We start from the raw sequence: 8624 nt of genomic DNA on the forward strand, positions 1-8624 counted from the left end.
TGCCTGGAAGATCAGCTAGAAATACATCGGGATAATCCCGTACCACTGGAACAGAATCAACAGAAAGGGTATCAACACTAACATCTCTCACATAAGCCAAATACGCGGCACACCCCTTCTCCACCATGCGCTGAGCTTTAAGAAAAGAGATAACTCTACTGGGAGTGTGGTCTACAGTACCACTCCACTCAACACGCGGAATACCTGGCATAGCCAGCGTCACGGTCTTGGCGTGACAATCAAGAATAGCAAAATGGAGCGACAACCAGTCCATGCCCAAAATAATGTCAAAATCCACCATACCGAGTAATAATAAGTCTGCTCTAGTCTCAAAACCACGAATAGTATCCAAACATGACCGATAAACGCGGTCCACAACAAGAGAATCTCCCACAGGAGTAGAAACATAAACGGGGGCACTCAAAGAATCCCGAGGCATACCCAAATGAGGAGCAAAGTAAGAAGACACATAAGAGTAAGTAGAGCCCGGATTGAATAGAACCGATGCCTCTCGGTGACAAACTAGAATAATACCTGTAATGACGGAGTCGGAGGCAACAGCCTCAGTACGAGCAGGAATAGCATAATATCTGGCCCGGCCCCTCTCTCGAGGGCGACCTCTATCTCCCCGACCTCCGCCCCTAGCCGGCTGGGCAGGTGGGGTAGCTGCTGGAGCTGTGATCATGGCCTGAGAACTCTGAGGAGCGCGCTACGGCTCAGCACTCTGTGAAGATGCACCCCTACCAAGTCTGGGGCAGTCCCTAACCATGTGGCGTGTATCACCGCACTCGAAACAAGCTCTGGGAGGACACGGTGGCTGTGACTGGCTGGGACTAGGCCTGCTGGACTGACCTCTGGAAACACCCCGCGCAGGAGGCGCACTAGAAACTGGAGGTGCATAATAAGGCTCCTGAGGTGGAGGTGGAGCTGGAGTACTGCCGGCTACTGGAAGAGCTGAATATACAGGGCAGCCCGAATAACTTCTGCCATAACGACCTGCTGATGGGGTACGGGCACCAGAGTAGTGACCCGACTCTCGGGACCTCTTGGCCTCCCTCTCTCTTCGCTCCCTGGCGAGCATACCCTCAATACTCCTAGCAATGCTCACTACCTGCTGATAAGGAATGTCCATCTCCAACTCTCGAGCCATGCTAGACCTGATGGACGGAATAAGGCCCTCAATGAACCTGCGAACTCTCTCTCAAACTGTAGCAACCAAAATCGGTGCATGACTGGCCAACCTGGTATAACGGATGGCATACTCTGAAACTGTCATAGCACCCTGGCGCAAGTGCTCAAACTCTGCGCGCCATGAATCTCTGAGGCTCTGGGGAACAAACTTTCTCATAAACATGTCCGAGAACTGGGTCCAAGTCAGTGAAGCAGCCTCGACTGGACTGTCTATCTCATAAGTGCGCCACCAATCATAGGCAGCTCCCCGAAGCTAAAAAGCAGTGAAAGAAACCCCGCTGGACTCCACTATGCCCATAGTGCGAAGAATGCGATGACACTCCTCTAGAAATCCCAAGGCATCGTCTGATGCTAATCCATTGAACACTGGGGGATCATACTTCTTGAACCTCCCAAGCCTGCGCTGCTCGTCCTCTGAAGCAGCTGACCCATGCTCGGGCTCAACTGCTGCAGGCGGCGCCGGAATAATCTCGGGAGCCTGCTCAACCTGCACTCGCTGCTCAGGAGTGCGGACGGCGGGAGTCTGTGCTCCTCCCCCGCCTGGGATGTGGTTGCAGCAAGGGGAAGCAACCCCGCCTGAGCCAAGGTGGTGTACATGCTCATGAACTAAGCCAAAGTCTCCTGGAGCACTGGAGTAGTAGTGGCAGTAGTAGGTGTGCCAGGTGCCTGGGCTCCGGCTGGATCTACTGGTGGTACCTCGGCGGCAGCTCGCGCAGGTGCTCTGGCTGCACCACGTGCGCGTCCTCGACCTCTCCCCCGGCCCCGGCCTCTGACGGCTGCAATAGGGGGCGCGGGTGCCTGATCATCTCGAGTGGCACGTGTCCTCACCATCTGTGAGAGAATAGAAGTCAGAAGTTTAGAATTGATGTCAAAATATCGCACGACAAGGAATTCAAATGAAACGAAGATTTTTCCTAAACACTTACATAGCCCCTCGTAGATAAGTACAGACGTCTCCGTACCGATCAGCGAGATTCTAATAAACCGGCCTGTGTTCCGTGACTCCTATGAACCTAGAGCTCTGATACCAACTTGTCACGACCCTAGTTCACCGGCTGTGAACATGTCATGACGGCGCCTAGTCCCCATGACCAGGTAAGCCTAATATTGCAGAAATATAATAATTGCAGAAAAATAGAGGAAACCAAATTAAATACTAAAAAAAACTGTACTAAATGTCGCTCGGCATGTACAACTCAATATCACAAGTTCAAAACAAATCCCCAAAACCCGGAAACTCACGGGCAACACAGGCTACAGAAACGAAAAGTGAAGGCTCCAAACTCCAGATTATCTAACAACCGGAAGAGGAAAAACTAAGTACTAGAGATAGAGTAAGAGGGAGACTCGTCGGTCTGCGGACGCAGCAGATCTACCTCGAAGTCTCCATAGTCCTCCTGCCTCACTGATAGTGCGCCTAAGTAGAGGTACCTGGATGATCTGCACATGAAGAACATGCGCAGGAAGGGCATGAGTAAACCACAGCGGTACTCAGTAAGTGCCAAGCCTAACCTCGGTTGGGTAGTGACGAGGAAGGTCAGGGCCATACTGAGACAAAATATAGTAATAACAGTAATTAACAGTATGATAATCTGACAAAAATAATAAATACAGCAGTGAAATAAGACAGGTTAAACAAGGCAATAGCAAATACACAAGAACGGAACAACCACAGAATAAGTACAGCTCAATACCAATGGTAACAATGAGGATCTCCCAGGATACCGTCCTGTAGTCCTTTTCTCAACTGTCCAGCGGATCTCCCGGGATACCGTCCCGTAGTCCATCATATGTGTATATCCGAAGGATCTCCCGGGATACCGTCCCGTAGTCCAACTATCAATGTGCAAGGGGATCTATCGGGAATCTAAACCGCAGTCCCAAAGTAAAAGTGCAGGGGGGGGCTACCGGAATCCCACATCCGTAGTCCCAATGTAAATGCGCAATCACAACCAGAAGATAGACAGAAATGAAGTACAAAGACAAGCAACGGGTAGTACTGGCCTAACATGCTTCATGTAGTACAGTCAAGGCAACTTAAGCAAGTAGGCAAGTTAAAACAACTAAACATGCTCTCCTAATCTAGCACAGGTTATAGTTGCAATTAGAATAAAGCAAATATGAAAGAAACTCAATCGCAATATCTTAAGTAAAACCGGATTTTCAACAATTGGCTCAAGTACGCGCTCGTCACCTCGCGTGCAAGGCACTCAAAATACCAAATAACAATATCCTAATGGGAAAGGTCCCCCACACAAGGTTAGACAAGCCACTTACCTCGAACCGGCTCAATATCAACTAGAAACCACGCTCTTGCCACGAGTATCCGACTCCAAATGGCCCAAATCTATTCAATTCAATTACACATTGTAAATAATATTGCAAACAACTGATTCCGCTAATAAATTTACAGCTAGGGCGCAAAAATAGGTAAAATGACCAAAATGCCCCACCAGCCAACATCTCGGAATCAAATACTTTTCACATTTTTAGAAACCTCGTACTCTCACGAGTCTAACCATATAAAAATCTCCCAAATCGGAGGTCAAATGCCCACTCAAAACTCAATAGTTTAGGTAATGAAGTTTTACCCCAAATTAACCAACTTTTGATCCTAAATTCGAATTCCAATGATGTATTTAGCTATATAATGATGAAATATAATGAAAAGGGATCAAGGAAACGTTACCTAATGATTTTCTCTTCAAAACCCACTCAAAATCGCCTTCTCCCGAGCTCTCAATTGATTTTGCAACTTATGAACTTAAACCCTCGACATCTCTATTTCTGTCCAGGGGTTTCCGCTTCTGCGGACCACGAGCCGCTTCTGCGGTTCTTCATTAAAGTCAAGATTTCCGCTTCTGCGGCCCTTGACCGCACCTGCGGTTGCCGCTTATGCGGATTCATTACCGCTTCTGCGGTTTCAAACAAAATCCCAAGGACCGCATCTGCGACTAATATCTCACAGGTGCGTAACCGCTTCTGCGGTTAAACTTCCGCACCTGCAGAAACTGAAGAAGCACTCGAATTTCGCTCCTGCGGTGGTCTAGCCGCTTCTGCGGCTCCGATTCTGCGCTTCCCAAGCCGCAGAAGCGGAAATACCAGATGACAGAACCTTCAGCAATTCATTCAACTTCAAAATTTTCCGTAAACCACCCGAAATCATCCCGAGGCCCCCGGGATCTCAACCAAAAGCACCAATACCACCTAATACCTTATTCGAACTTGTACCAATCCTTAAAACACCTAAAACAACACCGGAAGTCCGATTAAATCAAAGATTCAAGCCTAAGAACTTCAAATTTCAACAAAACACACTTTCGATCAAAAACCTAAAAAAACCTTGCCCGGATGACCTGAAATTTTGCACACACATCCCAAATGACATGACGGAGCTACTACAACTTTCGGAATTCCAATCCGACCCTCGGATCAAAAACTCACTATCGGACCGGAAACTTCAAAAATTCAAACTTCGGCATTTCAAGCCTAAATGAGCTACGAGCCTCCAAAATACATTCCGAACACGCTCCCAACCCCGAAATCACCTAACGGAGCTAACGGAACCATCGAATTTCCATTCCGACATCGTCTTCACACTGTCCCGATTACGGACCATTTTTTAACTCTTAAGCTCTCATTTAGGGACTAAGTGTCCCAAAACACTCTGAATCCCAACACCGAACGTCCCGGCAAACCAAAATAGCAGAAATGAACTTAGGGGAAGCAGTTAATGGGGGATCGGGGCGTAATTTCCAAAAATGACCGGCCGGGTCGTCACAGGGGTTCCTAAGTGTTTACACTTACCCCTTCACACTAGGTCCCCTCCATCCAATCGTGATCGACTTCTGCAAAAGATACCAAGTCATCCTCGGCTAGATCCATCCCTATTAATGGCGTATAGTTAGTATGCGTTGGTACTTGTTGGCCCAAGAACAGGTGAAGTTTGAAGATTGACAAAAGAACTCAGTCATGGACCAGGTCCATCTTGTGAAGCACAGTCATGTTCAATCTATACATGTGAGATGCATGTGAAGGAGATAAGGTCTAGTGATCAAGCAGCAATATCTCCTGATCTGATCGAAAAGGTTGCATATTAGATAAGGGGAGAAAGTCTCCTTATATGAAGAGAACACAATCCAGGATAAAGATAGTGTTAGAGTTTGAGATCATCATGAACTCTTCTATGATAGAAGAGCAGCAATTGAGTCCTAATTAAACTCTAATCACTAACCTATTAAATAATAGTGATTGTTCTCTTTTACAAGTAATGCGCATACGCAGAAGTTAAACTAAATTGAGAGCAAAAGAGCAAGGCGATTTTGCAAGCAATTTATGTGTGATTTGAATGTGCAATCCTGAAGCTACTTGAACGAGATAGAAGAACCAGTTACATTGTGTTTATTTTTTATTCTAGTTCAATTGTAGTAGGTGGTTTAAAATTGTACCTTTCAGCTTTTATAGAAGCAATTATATTAGGTACCTAGAGTGTTCAAGTTATAGCTAACTTGAAGTTGTCACAACAGTTGAGGTTGTGTGCTACAACGGGATTAGAGTTAATCCTTAGGTTTACAAAGAGTTTTGTAAATGCTATTTTGGCTCAGTGATTTTAGTGGAAGTTTGGGAAAATCCTACTGAGTAGTAGGTCGTGGTTTTTTCACCTTTTGAGCCAGGTGTTTTCCACGTAAAAATCTCTGTGTTCTTTATTTTTAGTATTTATTATTCCGCAAATAGTAGTAGTTGGAACACCTAGAAGAACCAGGTTCTTCTATAGAGTAGTTAAGCAAAATTGGGTACCACACAAATCACCCCCCCCCCCTCTTGTGTGGTATTGACACTTAAAACTTCAATTTGTATCAGAGCGGGTTATCCTTGAAGAGGCTAACACCTTAGGAAAAGATCAAAATGAGTGCACCACCTGGAAACTGGGAAGGGCAATCCACTGCTAGGCCTCCACTCTTTAATGGTCAGTACTATTCTTGGTGGAAGAACAGGATGAGAGATCACATCATAGGAGAAGATTATGAACTCTGGGACATAGTCACTGATGGTCCTCTAGCGACTACAAAGAAGAATGTTGAAGGAGTGGATGTGCCAAAGACAAGAGCTGACTGCATTGCTGAAGATTTGAAGAAATGGGAGAAGAATGCCAAGGCCAAGAATGGCTTGTGTGTGGACTGGGTCCAGACGAGTACAGCAGGATTCAAAGCTGTACTACTGCAAAGGAAATATGGGACACTATACTAGTGGCTCATGAAGGAACTCCTCAAGTAAAGAGATCAAGAGGAACACTACTTTATTTTCAATATGAGAATTTTAGTATGAAGGAAGGAGAATCTATCCAGGAGATGTACACAAGGTTCACAACACTAACAAATGAACTTAAATCTCTTGGGAGAATTATCCTTGAAGAAGACAAGGTTGAGAAAATCTTGACAAGAGTCTTACCAGTGACTTGGGAAAGCAAAATCACTGCTATTCAGGAATCAAAGAAAATTGCTACTCTCAAGCTGGATGAACTGATTGGAAACCTCACTACCTATGAACTAAGAAGGCAAACCATGAAAATGGATGCACCCAAGAAGGAAAGAAGTCTGGCTCTCAGAATAGCTGAAGGCTCGGATCTGGAGGATGATGAAATGGCCATGATTACAAGAGATTTCAAAAAGTACCCGATGAGAGGAAAGGGTTCTTCAAGAGGTACAACCTTCAACAAACCAAGGGTTCCTGAGAAACAGACCAACGAGGGTTGCTACAAATGTGGTAAGACTGATAACATGATCAAGAACTGTCCTCAATGGGAAATTGAGTGGAAGAAGGAAAGGGCTGAACGAAGGAACAGGAAGAAGGAACAGGTTCAACCCAAATGGAACAAAGGATCAACAAAGGCTATGGTTGCTGCTTGGGGAGAAACATCAGATGAGGACTCAGAAGATGAAGCTGGAGATGAACAAGCACTTATGGCCATCGGAGAATCGGATGATGAACAAGAGGTAAGTGTCCTTCATCTTAAAGACAAGATTAAATTCCTATCTAAAGAAAGGTTGTCTGAACTATTGCTAGACTTCATTGATGAGTCTGAGATAATTAACAATGAGAAGGAAGATCTGTCTAGGGAATGTGTGATCTAAAAGCCAAGTGCAAAAATCTAGAATCTAGGGCTAATGAGAATGATAGTAAAAATGCTGAGTTGAAGAACCAGGTTCTTGAACTTGACACTAGTGTCCTAGAACTTAGGTCTGAGAACTTAAAACTGAAACTAGGAACAGGTAAAAAGAAAGCTGATCACACTCAACTCAACCTAGAAGAAAACTTAGGAAAAATGAAGGATGAGTTGTACAGGAAGGATGAGCAGATAAAAGTCTTAAAAGAAGATCTAGGGAAGGTAAAACATGAACTAGACAGAACTTGCAAATGGAACAAGGCTTCTGATGCACTTTCCTGGCTACAAGAAAATCACAGTAGCAACAAAAGAGGACTTGGCTATGGGACTCAAGCACCTAAGTGGGATCCTAAAAGCAAGTACCTCACTCTTCCTGAGAACAAAATCTGCACACACTGTGGGAAGACTGGCCATTACAAAAATGAATGTAATGCAAAAGAAAAGGCTAGTCAAAAGAACAAAGCTTTTATTCAAAAGAAAAATAGGCTGCCTGGGTGGGCTAAAAGGAATTTGATTTACCCTTGATTTCTTTTTGCATGTCCAAGTGAAGGGAAGTAGCCAAATATGGTACATGGATAGTGGCTGCTCAAAACATATGACTGGAAGCAAGAACTAGTTCCTTTCACTTGAGGACTTAAAGGGAGGTAATGTCTCCTTTGGTAATGGGAAGAAAGGTGAGATTATTGGGGTTGGAAAGGTAGGTAAGACAGGCTCACACTCCATTAAGAATGTCTACTTAATAGATGGCTTGAAATACAAACTGATCAGCGTGTCACAACTGTGTGACAGAGGTAACCTTGTAGAATTCACCTCTACCAAATGCTTTGTGATTAACCTTACCACTGACAAGATTGTTTTGCAGGGAAAAAGAGTTAACAATATTTACATTGTAGATTTGTCTACTCTTTCAGAAAATGAACTCACCTGCCTAAGTGTGTTGGATAATGAACCCCTCATGTGGAACAAAAGACTTGGTCATGCTAGTCTGAATCAGCTAAATAAATTAGTCTCTAAGGACTTGGTGATAGGGCTACCTAACATCAAGTTCAAGGAAGACAAAGTTTGTGAGGCCTGTACAAGGAGGAAGCAGGTAAGATCATCCTTCAAAAGCAAGAAAATGGGAAGCACAACCAAGACGTTGGAACTGGTTCATATGGATCTCTGTGGTCCAATGAGAACCTTGAGCAGAGGTGGAAAGAAATATGTGATGGTACTTGTTGATGATTATTCTAGATTTACCTGGGTACTATTTTTAACATCTAAAGATGAA

Source organism: Nicotiana attenuata, chromosome 5 (genome assembly GCF_001879085.1).
Source record: "Nicotiana attenuata strain UT chromosome 5, NIATTr2, whole genome shotgun sequence".
NCBI classification, from domain to species: Eukaryota; Viridiplantae; Streptophyta; class Magnoliopsida; order Solanales; family Solanaceae; genus Nicotiana; species Nicotiana attenuata.